The 15,366-nt window shown below is 43.0% G+C and overlaps 1 long non-coding RNA gene across 12 annotated transcripts in view; it reads right to left on the reverse strand.

Annotated features, from left to right (window-relative positions):
- Positions 1-577: 577 nt before the first annotated feature.
- Positions 578-15,366, reverse strand: part of LOC106021651 — a 43,955-nt gene continuing 29,166 nt past the window's right edge. For 5 of the 12 annotated variants that reach the window (XR_005876827.1, XR_005876824.1, XR_005876828.1 and 2 more), the window contains one exon: positions 8,082-9,177. This is a non-coding gene — a long non-coding RNA (uncharacterized LOC106021651). Of the gene's footprint in view, positions 2,047-8,081; positions 9,178-10,205; positions 10,362-15,366 lie in introns of those variants that run through there. The other 7 variants (XR_005876832.1, XR_005876825.1, XR_005876834.1 and 4 more) reach the window with 7 other exon arrangements.

The raw sequence follows: 15,366 nt of genomic DNA on the forward strand, positions 1-15,366 counted from the left end.
ATTTCAGAAAAATGCCAAGGCAAGGAAGGGAGGGCTATGGGGGAAGCTTTTCCAGTCTGTTGAACATCCTGCGTGTAGCGGTTGCCATAGAAACTTGACATCATTAGGGTGACCTTGAGGACATTTAAATGGAAACCATAGTGATCTATTACTGAGAGAAGGCGCCAGCTTTGGGGGAAATGTTTTGTTCAAATAGCCTGGTCAAAGTTCTTCTAATTTCCTGAGTTTCACCTTGCTTTTTCTCAGTGTGCTTTCTCAGGTAACCAAAGGTCTTTGAAGGCATTTTGCTTTTAGAGATACTCTAGGGCACAAGGGAGGATGGGTGGCAGCAGCCTGTGTGTGGCGGTTGCTATAGAAACCTGACGTCATTAAGGCTACAAGGATGGCTTTTTTATGGAGCACTAGGTGATCTGGCAAGAAGAGCAGAGGTTCCCCGCCCACAGCCCCTAATTATTTGGACCGAGCTGTGTAGGAGGAAACAGTGTTCCGCCATTAACCACTTATTAGAGCATGAGTGCCCTATGGTGGGGACTGACCTCCAGGGAGCTGGGAAGACAAAAAAGTACCTCAGACCCAAATCAGTGTGGTGCTGCTTCATCTCCTGAGGGAGAGATGGATGCCTTCTGGATACACAAGAGTATACTGTTCTGGCTCAGGTGCCCAGGTGCCACTTGTCTGGGAAAAGGTGGGGTGTTGGTGGCAAATAAAATAGGCAGCAATGCCTGCTCTCACCCAACTCCCAGTTCTGTCAAATGGGGGTGAGAATGGTTCATCCACACAAACTCTGGACCTTTCGGTGATAATAACCGCTGAAACCATCATCACTGACACACTAGAATGTCTCAGATGGATGTAAAAAGACACATCTGGTTTGACGGTCTTGCTAAGAATCTGATTTTAACAGAGACTTTTCTCTGGGCATGAGGCTGCTGCCTGTTACATATGCACTTAAAAAAACTGGATGATTGTAATCTTCTAACATAATCTCTTTATTGATTCTTTGGCAATTTCACATCATGCACCCAATTCAGCTCATTCCCAATTCCCCCACCTGCCCTTCACCCCCAAAGAAAATACAAGTTAAAACCAAAGCAAAACAAACAAAACCCCAAAACAAACAAATGGAAAACCTCTTTGCTCTGCCATCTTTCCTGCCTCTCCAACACCTCTTCATTTCATCTTAGTGGCATTGGAGTCCTCTGTGAGCCACACAGTATACCCTTGTGTCCAGTCAGCTTTACTTGCAATGAGTTCCCTGCAATGAGTCATTGATTTTCTTCATGGCCTCTGGTTTCTGCTACACCATCTTCACTAACCCTGGCCAAAAGTCCTCGTGGATATCCAGCAGCCACCCCAAGTAACAGAGATCCCACAGGTATCATTCCATAGAACCAGTCTCCTCACAGGTTCCATCAGGTTATATAGATGGGGTAGATGTTAGCATGGGCCAACCCAGGGCCCTGAACATGTCCTTGGGTGGTAGCTGAACTTGTCAGTCCCGGCCCCTAGGGCTACCCCCTTCAGATTAGGGGTGGAGCCAACTCTCCTATGCCCATGCTGTCAGGACCAGTTCTCACATTCACACCATGAAGGGTGGGGCCAGCACCTTTTCTGCCGTGTCCAGCGAAGGGCAAGGCCAGCTCAGCCTGGCCTTCAGATTTCATCGTGTATGGCTCTTTTGGCCCCCTGTGGTAACATGAGCCACAGACCCCACCTGCCGCAGGCCTAGAGACCCAGAAATGGTCCTAGGCTTCAGCTGTGACCTGGACGACACCATGGCTCCAGGTGGCAGCACAGACCACTCTGATCAGAACCTCTCTGGCAGAGGCAAGGCCCTCAGACACCAATAAGGCCACAGGATGAGGCCCAGACTCAGACTCCCATGTGGCCTTTGGTGGCAACATGGCCCTTGGACTTCAACACCAGCTGTAGTAGGACCATAGACCCAGCCTCGGCAGCAGCCAGTCCCGGGTGTCACCATTGTCCCAGGTGGCAGTGCTGGCTTCCTCTCCTTGCCAATGTCAGGTCTCTTCAATGAACAGAACACTAGGAATGCAGAGGGAACACGCAGACGGTTGGCAACAAGCTGACATATGCCCATGTTTCCAGTATGTATGATGTGTCAGTGCCACTGGGGTGTGTGTGTGTGTGTGTGTGTGTGTGTGCATGCGTGTGTATGTGTGTGCGCACGCGCGTGTGTACACGTGTGCAGGGGTGTGTGTAGGAAGGGCTGTGAGATGAGCAAAGAAGACAAAGGGTGTCACTGCGTAGCCTCCACAGCAGTGAGTGTCCACAGTCTACCCCATCCTTATACTTAGTATAGCATAATGCATTCACTCTCTCATCTGCTTTATTCTCTTTTCCAGGTGATTTCTCTTTCTCCTTACTCTGCCTTCTGGTAGACCCTGAGAGAAAGCTCTGGGCTCTCCATCCAGAACCAGGTCCTGGAGCAGAACCAACTGTGGCATAGAGTCTTGTCAACATATTACCTGCGTCAGAGTGACAAGATCATGTGGACCACAATAGGTGAGTCACTTCCTGTCCTCTTCCCACCCCTCAGCTCTGTGCAGTCCTGATGTCCTTTAGGAAAGCATCCTTGTGGCATCAGGTGGCAGCAGAGAGCAGCACACTTTGGGATAATGGCATTAATAGACTCTCCAGATGTCTGAACCCTGCGTGGGCGCCTTTAAATCACCAGTACTCAAATGGAAGCCGTTAACCTCAGAACATTTCCCGGATTGGATCATGAATTACTGCATCCCATTTGCAGGTCGTGCTTATTAAAGCGGCAGACATCAGAGCCCATGATAGACCGCTGAATCAAACCCGGGAAGCAGGGTGGGGCACATCCACTTCTTTCTGATGGGTGTTCCTGTTTAAAAAGTATTGCTTTGGGGTTTGCAGTTCTGTCTTCTAGGATACTGTGTCACAGATGGTCTCTTGCTGTTCATTGAAATACCAGTGTCTTATGTGGTGTGTCAAATATGCATCAGTTCCTTCACTTAATGTTTATCAAGATATTCGCACACTGGCCTCTTTTGTGGGCATCGAGTTCCTGCACTGGGAAGATAAGCAGGGGTCCTGGAGTATTGTATTAGATGGGGAAACTGTCAGGAAGCAGAGGAAATCAGTAATCGCAGAAATTCCATATGTTATTTGTGCTTTAAAGATCACAGAGGTGATAGAAAATGGTTGTGATGGGGATTGTAGTATGTGGGCTTGTTCCTAAAGGTCAGTTTCAGGAAGTAGTATTTGACTTGAGTCCTGATCAACAACAACAAAAAAAACCAAGTTGTGTACAAGTCATATTGTTGGTTGACTGGTACCACAGGGACTACATTTGGTCTAAGAGCACAAGACCAGCCTAGTGGCTGGCAGACAGTATGTCCATGTTGGTATGTAGTGGAAAGGGTACGTGACTCATATGCTTTAGGTCTTTCAATTGTATTATAACTATGATAGGTAAGAGTCAGAGAGAGACAGGATTTGATTCGTGTTGGAATGTGATTGTGTGGAGAATGGCCTGAATAGGAACTGAGGAAAGAGTAGGCTGGAACAGCCATTATGCCCAACAAGAGCCATATGCCAGCAGTTTTAGAGAGTGGGGTATCTTTGGACATGGCTGCTCTTGGTAAGGCAGTAACTGTGCTTGGGCTTGTGGAGAAGAGACAGGTCAAAGATTTCTGGGCTTTTCTTGCTCCATGACCACATGGTGGTGCTGTATTCTGATATCAGTTGTTGTATGTGTTTTTTTGAAATAGTCTCTGAATGCTTTGGAAACCCAATGCTAGTTATTGTGAAACTTAGTGATTTAATAACATATGTAAGTTGATGAAGAAGTTTCTGTTGTAATAAAATTACACTTTATTTTCCCAGCACTGTTGAAGTCAATTTTTAAAAAGAATTTGATAATTTAACATTTGAAAAGTGAATACACTAATATATTCTTGAGAATGCTTTTTCTTCTGCAGTTTGTATTACATACCTGTTTTGGTGTTAAGGGAAACACACATGTTTTGTGTGAAGTAAAAGTAAAACCAGTTTTCACATGATATACCTTTGTCCCTACTCTTAGTCTAACCATTGCTGAGGAAACAAACATGACAGTAGGCCTATGTCTTAGTAAGGGTTTCTATTGCTGTTGAAGAGACACCATGACCATGGCAAGTCTTACAATTGAAAACACTTAACTGTGGTAGATCATTTGCAGTTCATAGGTTTAGTCCATTATCATCACGGTAGGACAAGCAGGCAGCCATTGTGCTGGAGAAGTAGCTGAGTGTCCTACATCTTGCATTGCAGGCAACAGGAAGTGAACTGGGACACTGGGTATAGCTTGAGCACATATGAGATATCAAAGCCCACCTCCACAGTGACACATTTCCTCCAACAAAGCCACAACTACTCCAACAGAGCCACACCTCCTAATAGTGCCACCACATTCAAACTACCACAGCCTGTTATATCTGGACAGTAAGTCAGTGAAATATTTTTAGTAGTTATCCCACATCTTTCTAGCCTATCTTTATTTATCTAAGAAAAGGATGGCAACAGGAAAAACAGAGTTGTTACTAATCATCATAGTTGTTATGCCTTGGATACCATGACTGTTACATTAATCCTTTGGACTTATAAAATGATGTTTTTACACTGTTAGGAACTCATGAGGCTTTTACATGTGGGAATCACATTTCCTGTCTCTCCAGAGACCCAATTGCTGGGGAGGAATGACTGCTCAAGTCTTCTTTGTCTGGTCTAATTAACTAAGACTACCAGCCATTTGTGAGTTAGGACAGACACTGTGCCCCAGCTATGTTTTTTGTTGTCAGTTACACACCTGTCCATAGGAAATTGCCTTGTTCCTTTCAATAGCAATTCTTTCTCCTGGGCTGGTTACATATTTCCTCCAGGTTAACCAACTTATAATGTAAAAGTACACTATGTGACTTTAAAATGAAAGGAAGGGCATGTTGACTTTTCTTACCTAGCCACAAATTCTTATTGGGAGATTTTAGGAGAAAGTCTCTGCAGCCCTCATCATATGTTTTCAGTGTGTCCCCTTGGCAACTTACTGTGATATTTACATCTATTGCTATCCATCTATATTTGTAGACCGTTTACTGTTGTTAATATATTGTATTACAGTGTGTGACTGTTTCATCACAAATGCTGATTTTATAGAATTCCAGATATTGCCTAGTTTTTGACTAATTTGAATTATGGTGTTATGAACACGTTGTACATAGTTTTGCATGGAAATTTACTTTGACTTTTCTGGGGCACAAACCTGCCCTAGACCTGAGTAGATGATGTGTGTTTAGTTCAGTAGACAATGGGAAGCAGTTTTCCCCAGTAATTATTTTATTATATTCCAACTAACAGCATGTGACATGTACAGTACTCTATATCCTTGTCAATACTACGAGCTTTTCAACCTTCTTTTGGTCACATGGCTATTATGATGGGTTTTTAACATACTTTTTATTATTGAATCCTTGTCAATACTAGGAGCTTTTTAACCTTCTTTTGGTCACATGGCTATTATGATGGGTTTTTAACATACTTTTTATTATTGATTCTTTGGGATTTCACATCATCTACCCCAGTCCCACTTATTTCCCAATCCTTCCATGTCTGTCTTCCACCCTTGCAACACCCCCGCCCTGTAAAGGAAATATAAAAATTAAATTTACGAAACAGAAAACATCTGGCATCCTCTGGGCAATAACCTGCCCCTCTATTAACTGCACAGTTCTCTCACACCTGTCACAGCTGTCTCATCTCCAGTTCCACCATATGTGTACATTTTGTCCCTCCTTTTTTTCCCCACTTCTCCATCACATATTCCTTCGTCGTAGTGCCATTGGGAGCTACAGTGTGTCACACAGTATACTCTTTTTCTCAAGCAACTTTGCTTGCAAATGTTCATTGCAATGAGTCCTTGGTCTGGTTCAAGGCCTCTGGCTCCTGAGACACCGTCAATACTGGACCCTCACCGAGACTCATCTCTGCTATCTTGCTATTACCAGCATTTATGGTTCCAACAACTCTCCAGCATCTTGTGGCAGTCGGTGAGGGGCAGGGCCAGCTCTGGGTGGGGAGGTGGTGTACCCAGAGAGCGATGGGGCCAGCTCCCCCTCACCAACGTGCCATCACAAGTGTCACAGTGTGGTGGCTGGTGAGGGGTGCGACAGGTTCTCCCTCACCCACTCCATACCAATGCCAAAGTGTGGCAGTTGGTGAGAGGGGGGGCAACTCTCCAGGTACTGGCAAGGGGTATAGCCAGGTCAGCACCACCCTTGGACATCAACATGGCTTTAGGTGGCAGCTCAAACCACAGACATCCACATGACTTTTAGTAGTAATAGGGCACAGACATCAAAACAGATCATGGAAATACTCAGGGCCCTTGGGGGTAACATAGGCAACAGACATCAACACATACCCCAGGGCCTGGGCCATTAAGCAGGCCTGGCCCTTGGTGGCAGCACAGGCTGGACATCACATGCATTAGTCTGTTCCTCATGGCTCCAGTGCTGCCTCTGTCCACAGCACATGAAACCTCAATTGTTCCCTGAAACAAATTGCTTTCCTATAGATCATCTGTACTTAAAGTTAAGTATGGAAGCACGTCACTCTGAACTATCAAATGGAAAACAGAACCAGAAAAAAATCTACTCCTCCCCCAGGAGAACTTCCAAGACTGCCACCACGTAAGGTTTATCGTCCCCTCCCCTCTTTGTAAGTGAGATATAGTGAGGAGCAGGTTGGGGCTTGACAGCTAGCACCATGGGAAGTATGGGTCAAAAGTTTCCTTGCTTTCCCTAGGTTGATTTTGATGGCACACTTTTCAATTATAATTTGGGTTCTAGGACAGAGGCGAAGTTGGACCAGACACACATGGAAGGCAGTCGCTTTGAATCATTTCTATGGGGATCCACTTAATAAGCAGATCAAAAGAGGGAGAAAAGGAATTGTGAGACATGTAGATATGGGGTTGGACTGATGGCACCTGGCACACAGTAAACTCCTAATGCCCAGAAATAATACACAAAGAGAATCAAAATAAGTTGGTGCTTAATTTGTTTTTTTTTTTTTACCGATTTTGAGGAGTATTTTTGTTTCTGTTCACAAATGTATACCTTTTCATGGTGAAAAACTAGCATTTTGGAAATAGTCAAGCGCCATCTGGTGATCAAAATATAAGTTGCAAGATTCAAGAGGGAGTTTGCCTATTGGCAAGGTTGGGGCAGCAGAGGGAGGTGAAGGGGGGGAACCCACTCATGCACTCAGGGAGATCAGTGCTCTTAGGATCCTAGCATCTGCGGATGGTTAGAGAGAATTATGCAAAACAACTGAGTGTTGACGTGTATGTAGCTGTCAAAGAACCCATAGATTAATATACAGACAGCAACTTTTCATTCTGGAAAGTATTTCTGGGGTTTCTTGAGTCAGGTCATCTGGGACTGCTTTGATATGAGTAGCTATGTCATGTGACTACTCTTGTGCATATTTTCTCATGCACATATGCTTGAGACGGTCTCCTCAGTAATTGAGACTGCATTAACTGTGGGAGTTTCACATTTGACTTTTTGTCAATGTTACATAGTTTTTCTATATTGTAAATATATGCAATTTGTCCTACTCCAGCAGTGTATAGCATTTTCCTCTGCCATATTTCCCATTTAAATAGGATGTAGCATAAACACAACTTAGTTGTTAAGCTTTCCCTTCTAGAGTTTGAAGTCTAGAATTGCCTCAAGACATATTTTGAAGCATAAATGTAAACTGTATAATACATATGGAAATAAGATAGAGAAAATGAAAGCAATTCAACTTTCTAACACTAGAAGAATATAGATTAGCATGTATGAAAAGTTCATAAAATGCATAATTTGGCCAGTCACCAAAAAGCATGCATTTTTTTATGCTAGTGGGCTGTAACATGCAACCATACTATTAAGATTGTTGAATTCTTGGACCCATATGATGGCTCATCAGGCAAAGGTGCTTGCCACCAAGCTTGATGAGTTTCAGGCCTGGAACCTGCTTGGTGGAAGAAAAGGACCAACTCCTGCAAATTGTCCTCTGATCTTCATACTTTATTCCCTGGAATGAAACCACTCCCATACCCACACAGTAAATAAATGCAACAAATTGTTTTTAAAATAATGAATTTTCATGCTGTTTAAGGAGGCACTCCCGCTTCACTCATTCGTCCACTTTGCTCAGAGCAGAGGTGACCATTTCCCCAGTTGCCCTAAAGCCTTTTCTTCATGAGCCCTGACCTTGAGGCATTGTTTCACAATGCGCCTTCTATTACTGCTCCTGCCTGGTGAGTGTACATGATCACGTGGCCCCTGCAATGAGAAGATTCCATTCCTCACAGCTGCTAAGATGAGCAGCACCTCTTGCCACACAGCTCTACAAGAGGAAGCAGCAGACGAAATCAAGAAAAGGCAGGGGGGAAACATGGTAGGGGACTTCATTATTCTTCCCATGCAAAGTGACAGGTGGACTTAGAATCCAGCAGTCTGAAGAATTTCAGAAAGCTCTGGAATTTGCAGACTTCCCTGAGTTATGTGTCACTAGGCCCCACTATGTTTACAGTGGAAAAATTCCCACCGGTAGTATAAGAGCCTGATAGAGAAGCTGTGAATTTGTGCATACAGGACCTCTGGGTTTGTTTATGCAATAGGAAAGGAGGTCCTGGGTCAGTTTTCCTATCTGGGGATTAGCTGAGCCCAGCACAAGCCTCTCTGGAATAAAACTGCCTGTCTTTTCTCCAGATACTTACACTCCCTTCATTTCCCATGTACAGTCAGCATCATCCATTCCATAAGAACATTTTGGCTGCAGTGGAGAGTGCCAGGACACAGTTTTTCCATGCTTTTCTTCTGTCTGGGCCCTTCAATTGGCTTGATGTTTCTGTTCACACTGCTGAAGACAGATCTCCTTTATTCAACTGTCTACTGAGTCAAACACTGATCTTTTCCAGGAAAATCTTCACCGACATCCCCAGCAACAACGGATTACCTTGATTCTATCAGTTAACCCATGAAACCAGCTGTTCCCATTAACGATGACAATATTTTGTCTGTATTGTTAATCTCATCTACTAGTTTTCCATGAACCTGCCATTGCAACACTTCCCTCAGTTTTTTTTTCTTGAGAGTCCTAGAATGGTAAGATGTAACACATGAATACTTCATATCCAGTAGAATCCAAATGTCAGCTAAGCAAAATAATACAACACACCACAACCAATAAAAAGAATTGTTTTGTAGAGCTGATATTGTATTGAGTTGAGTTCAATATGGCAACCATAAGCACAACAGGCTATTTGGAGTAGAAATGGGATGCTCTGAAGAATAGTGGTGCCTGTTGCACTCCCTGTAGACGCCAGCCCTGATGGCGTTGTATAGCAATTCCTTCACAGCTCATTAAGACCCAGGAATTTCTAAACGGGGCTTGTTAAGACTCAGGAAATTCTAAAGCCAGGCTCCTTGAGACTCAAAAGTAAACAATTCAGCAGTCTGTTAGTCTTTAAAACTGACCAGATGCACAAGGCACTTCCCTCACCAAGGTTATATAAGCAAGTTGTTCACTGAGCTTCAGGTTTTCAGATTTTGTTGTCATTGTCCATGCTGGCATGGACTTTCAGGGACACAGCTGCCCCTGAGTGGTTCTTCCATCTGTAAGTAACCCCTCACCCACACTCCTGAAAGTAACTATAACAAACTCATTGTTTCATCAAGTTGGACTTCGGTGATGTTTTTACTTTGGTCTATCATTGGTTCCCTATCTGGGTAAGTAAACATTTGTTCATGTCTCCCTAGGAATAGTGTCACACAAATGCTCACCTATGAGAGGCAGTCTCTGGATACTTAAGATGATTGGAATCCCCTACTGACAGATGCCACATGGAGCACACAACACCCAACTGTTCCTGATCAATGTACAGAAGAATCCTGGGTGATATTCAGTAAGTATTGCTTTGTTGACCACAAGTGGATATTAGAAATGCGGTTTCCATCCATTTTTTACTATAATCTGTTACTATAGGATATTATGTAGTTCTTTACTTCCGGAAGGGTGGTTATGGCATTGCTATAATTTTGACTATACCTAGTGTGTTAGTGTATATGGTGGGGGGTAGATTTTTCAAACATTTACTTAATTGCTTATTAAAGTGAAAATCTCACCTTAGTACCTCTATGGGTGAAAGGAGGGGACCTGGGCAGTTTCTCTTTTTATACTCTCCAGCAATGCAAGTTGTTATTTTCATGGTGAAGAGATGAATGTATAGTGACACTGAATGTGTATTGGTGGCAAATGCACCTTCCCATGGAAGAGAACTTCTGGAATGGAAAGTAAGAATTTGTTGGGATCAACCAAAGCACTTTTCAAATGATTGTGCTTCTCTCTATTATCCCAGGTCTGCCTCTCTGAAACAACAGCGAATCTCTGCTGCACAATCAATTTTGTGACTGTGGACAGTCTCTTAGTTCTTTTGCAACAGATGGAAAACTGTGTGTCTTCCTTTCCTTAGAGGGCTAGCTCACCTAAAAGATCACTAGGAGATATCCTTGGGTCTCTGTGTACTGATATTGCTCCTCTAAAATCACATTTAAAGACAGCAATCTCCCTAAGAATGGGAAATTCTGTGGTCACTAACGTTGGACAATTCTGTCAATTGTCTGCATCCTGTGTCCTGTCTGCACCACTCTTCTAGTGAGTATGCTTTCTGGGGAGACCTGAATATTTTATGCTTTCAAGGGAATGAGAGATCATGGAAGGGTGGGCTGGATAGTTTTGCTTCTTAAATGGCATTTCTGACTCAAACAATTTATGTATACTTGTACCAGTAGATACTACCAAGCAGGAATTAAGAACTATTGTTCCAGTCTGTATTTCCAGGCAAGAATTGCATATATTCCACAAGCTTGCACACACTTGGTACCATTCATCTAGTCCATCTATTTAATGTGTAGATGTTTTAGTATCTCATGTTTTTAGAGATGGGGGCAGTGTGGCTTATGTACCCCAGGCTGATCTTGAATTTGCTAGTTAGTTGAGGATAGTATTGAATTCCAGATTCTTCTGCTGCCACAGCCTAAGTGCTAGTATTACAGGCATACAGCAGACAGTCTGGTTTTATGTAGTGGTGAAGATTGAATCCAGGGTTTCACAGATGCAAGGCAAGTACTCTACCAACTGAGCTACAACTCCAGCCTTTGTTTTGTTTGAGAGTTTGAGGATGACCTTGAATTTCTAATCATCCTGGGTCAACCTCCAAAGTGCTGGAATTAAAGACATGTACCATTGTGCTCAGCTGCCATTAGTTTTTTTTTTTTTTTTTGGTTTTTCGAGACAGGGTTTCTCTGTGGCTTTGGAGGCTGTCCTGGAACTAGCTCTTGTAGACCAGGCTGGCCTCGAACTCACAGAGATCCGCCTGCCTCTGCCTCCCAAGTGCTGGGATTAAAGGCGTGCGCCACCAACGCCCGGCGCCATTAGTTTTAATAGGTAAATCTCTAAAGTGTTATGTATCATTTAAGTATAAGTATGTGTGCTCTCTCCCCTCTGTATGAGTCCATGTTCTCAAGAGAAACATATCCAAAGAGGACCATATAGATGTAATACCATATAGATACAATGACTTACACAATCATTAGGCAGTCATGCTATAAATAAAAGATAACCTATAGAATGGTTACAGTTTAATCCCAAGGGCAAAGAACTGGGAGAGCCAATGCTAGAATTTCCACTTGAAATATCACTTTTTTCATTGAGTCCTGAAACCAGTAAAAGTAGATAGCTCAGTTGAAGCAGTCAATTTAGCCTGTTAAATTTAGTCAGGCCATCAGTTGTTTAGGTGAGGTGAATCTGAAAAGGCAAGCTATTTTGCTCAGTTCACAATTTCAAGTTTAATCTCACTCTGAGACATCCTCAAAGACATACACAAAATAATGTTTTATTAAAGGTCTTTAATTTTGCAGACTCCACAAGAGTTTGTCTTTTGTCCTATGGAGTTTGCTGATTTCACCCTTATTATACCATGTATTATTTGGGTCAATTCTATACCTTTTAAATTCATATTGAATTTAGAGTTTACACTAAACTCAAAGTTTGGCGGAAAAAATAGGTCAAATGTGGTGATGCTTATTCCTGCAGCCACATTACTAGTTGTCTTTCTTCTGGTGACCTTAAAGCTGATCACCTGGTTCAAGTGTTGTTAACTGATCAAGTCACCACAAAATTTCTCATCTTTATTACACACTAAAGAAGTTTTTGCATTCAAAGAACGTTGGGTAGATCTTCATTTATAAAGGGGTAATATTGTAATTTTATAAGCATTTATGTATTTATTATTTAGGATTTTTCTATTACAGAAACTTCTCATCAACTTTGGTAAACACTGGTATGCAAAGAAGGTTCAGGTAAATACTTAATTCCTTTGTAATCGTTCCCCTTTCCAAAAACACTTGTTACTCTAGGACCCTGTGAAGCTGACCATAAATCTTATTTGTTTGGTTTTACACTTAAGTTTCTTTAAATTTTGGACACTGAATATATAAACACATGAAATATGATGCATGTGATAGGAAAATAAAATTTTAATTTCATATGAATTCAATCTTAAATTTTAGTGGCTTTGTTTAGCTAGTTAGTGCCACAGTGTTACATAGCAGCTGCTCTAGACATTTTTCCATATCTTAATTTCTTCACTTAGTAATATACACTGAAGGAAACTTATACAGTAGAGAAGGGGAACCCTGATTTATTTATACCTGCATTATAATATAGGATGCAGACATACCTTGCATTATTCAGTGACTCCCCCATTGGTGAACATCTATATTATCACAATTATAGCAAACAAAATTTCTGCAAACAGGCATGCACATGCTTTCCAGAATTGAGCAGAATTTTGCCAATTATCTGCATCCCCTTTTAGGATGGTAGTCTGCAAAAGAACAAGCTTTTTGCTTTCAGAGAAAGGTAAGGGAAAGACAGGAAGGTTGCATGCAAGCAGTGCCAGAGTGGAGGATAAGGCTGTAGGTTGCTGTTGCCACAGTAACCTGACATCATCAAGGCAACCCATAACTTTTTAGTTAGATGTGTGGCATGTACTGAAAACAAGATTTCATTGCAGCGACCATGTTTTCCTTCCAAAACTTGCACAGAGTTTTGCTAACAGAATGCAGTCTGGCACACTTTGTCAGGTTAAACCTATGATTTCTTTGGTTACCTTAAGGAGTTTTACTTTCAAGGACAGGTAAGGGCATGGAAAAGAGGGTCATGTGTAGCCGTTTTAAGATTAATAATCCTAGCATCGCTATTGCCTAGAAACATGATGTTATTATGACAACCAAAACGTCTTTTAAATAGTCTAAGTAATCTAGTTTTCTGAGCACATTCTGGGGCTAAGAACTTATTTTTTTAATTCTGTCAATGAATGGCCTGCATCCTAATCCACTTTCTCTAAGGAACATTTTCTCAGGTTGCTTCAAGGGTGAAATGTGCTTTGTTCTCAGAAACAGAAAAAGACATGAGTGGGCACGCAGGCATTTCCGGTTTGACAAAGTGCATCCCAGTTGCCATAGAAACCTGACACCTTTTTTGACGACATTGGGCAGCTTTTGTCCTCCAGCCTTCTCTTGTAGATGCTCTGAGGTGGACATCATTGCCAGGTGAAGAGAGGCAGGGATCATTGATCTAAGTGGATTTCTTACAGCTTTGGAATTCAGAGCAACAGATATGTAGAATCCTGTCCTTTAGGGAGTGTGCTGTCCTGGACTCTTTCCATGTTGAATAGCATTTGAGGAAAACTAAGACAGGGTAAGGCTTCTCCCTTGGTAAAATGCAGCAGGGTACAAGAAACCACCACAGGATCACTGGTATCTTCTGTTAACTCTTGCTTAAAATAGTAGTTGCAAGCATTGCTGCTCAGATGAAAAGGGATTCTGGCAATCGGGAGACAAGGACTACCACACAATCACTATAAGCACAGCAGCTCCCAGCCCCGCCACAGGGAAAGCCTTCCCCAATGTAACAGCTCTGCTGGCCAGGAAAGGGTTTCCCCAGAGAAGTTGTTATAGTTCTGCTCAGGTCCAGTCCCCCGGAGTGTGACAATGCTGCCCCACTACAGGAAGGCTTCCTGTTACTGTTCTGCTCTGCTCTGGCTCCTGCAAAAAGTTGTTACTTCTCTCCTGTACTCCATTCTGGCAAAGGAAGGTGTCACCCAAACCTCATTCAAGAAATTTCCTGGGAGGGCAGAATCAGGAGAGTGGCTGTTTCTGCCATGGTGGAAGAAGACAGCAGCAAATTGAAAAGGCTTGGGGTTTATTATATAGGGCTTCTTAGGGGCAGAGATTTTTCCAAAGGAGAAGATTTCCGGGGTGGGGATTGGTCAGATTTCAGTCCCTTGAGCTCAGATTGACTAGATCTGCTCAGGGATTGGTTGGTTTTCTGCTTAGTTGGTCAGGGGCAGATTTGGCTCTGTTTTCAGAGCCAAAGTGTTTCTTTAACTGACCCTTTTTAGCCTCTTGGATCCAATTTCAGGGACAGCACATATTTCTGTAAGCATTGTGACAGATTGGATGGACAGGGATTCTGACAATCGGGAGCCAAAGAATACTACGGGTCACAGTAAGCATAGCAGCTTCCAGCCCTGCTCCAGGGAAGGTTTCCCCAATTTAACAGCTCTGCTCCAGCAGGGGCAGGCTTCTCCAGCAAAGTGGTTACAGTTCTGCCCCATCCCCCGAGTGTAGTGTAACAACTCAGCTTCTCTAGGGGAAGGTTCCCTTGGCAAAAGTGTTCGAGCCATGCTCTGCTCCTCTCTGCTCTGGCTCTGGTAAAAGTTGCTACTTCTCTGCTCTCCTCTGCAGTCAAGGAGATTTATTGGGAGGGAAAAATCCAGAGGAGTGGCTGCCTCTGCCAGGGTGGTAGAGGGCAGCTGGACAGCCACAAGCTGATCATGCACAGGGTTTATATAGGGCTTCTTAGGGCCAGAGGTATTCCAGGAAGGAGATTTCCAGAGTGGGGGTTGGTCAGATTTCAATCTCTGAGTTCAGATTGGCTAGATCTCCTGCTCAGGGATTTGTTGGTTTTCTATTCAGGTTCAGGGTCAGATTTGGCTCTGGTTTCAGGGCCAAAGTGTGTTTCTTTCACTGGTCCTTTTTAACCTTTTGGCTCTAATTTTAGGCCAGGGTGTATTTCTTTCACAGTCTCTGATTCTAGGGCCAGACTGTGTTTCTTTGACTCTGGTTGCAGGACCAAAGTGTGTTTCTTTGGGTGGCCCCTTTTTCATACAATTTAACTGGCCCTGATTCTAGGGTCAAAGTGTGTTTTTTGGCACTGGTT

The sequence above is a fragment of the Mesocricetus auratus genome, unplaced genomic scaffold, assembly GCF_017639785.1.
Source record: "Mesocricetus auratus isolate SY011 unplaced genomic scaffold, BCM_Maur_2.0 Super-Scaffold_100003, whole genome shotgun sequence".
Taxonomy (NCBI): domain Eukaryota; kingdom Metazoa; phylum Chordata; class Mammalia; order Rodentia; family Cricetidae; genus Mesocricetus; species Mesocricetus auratus.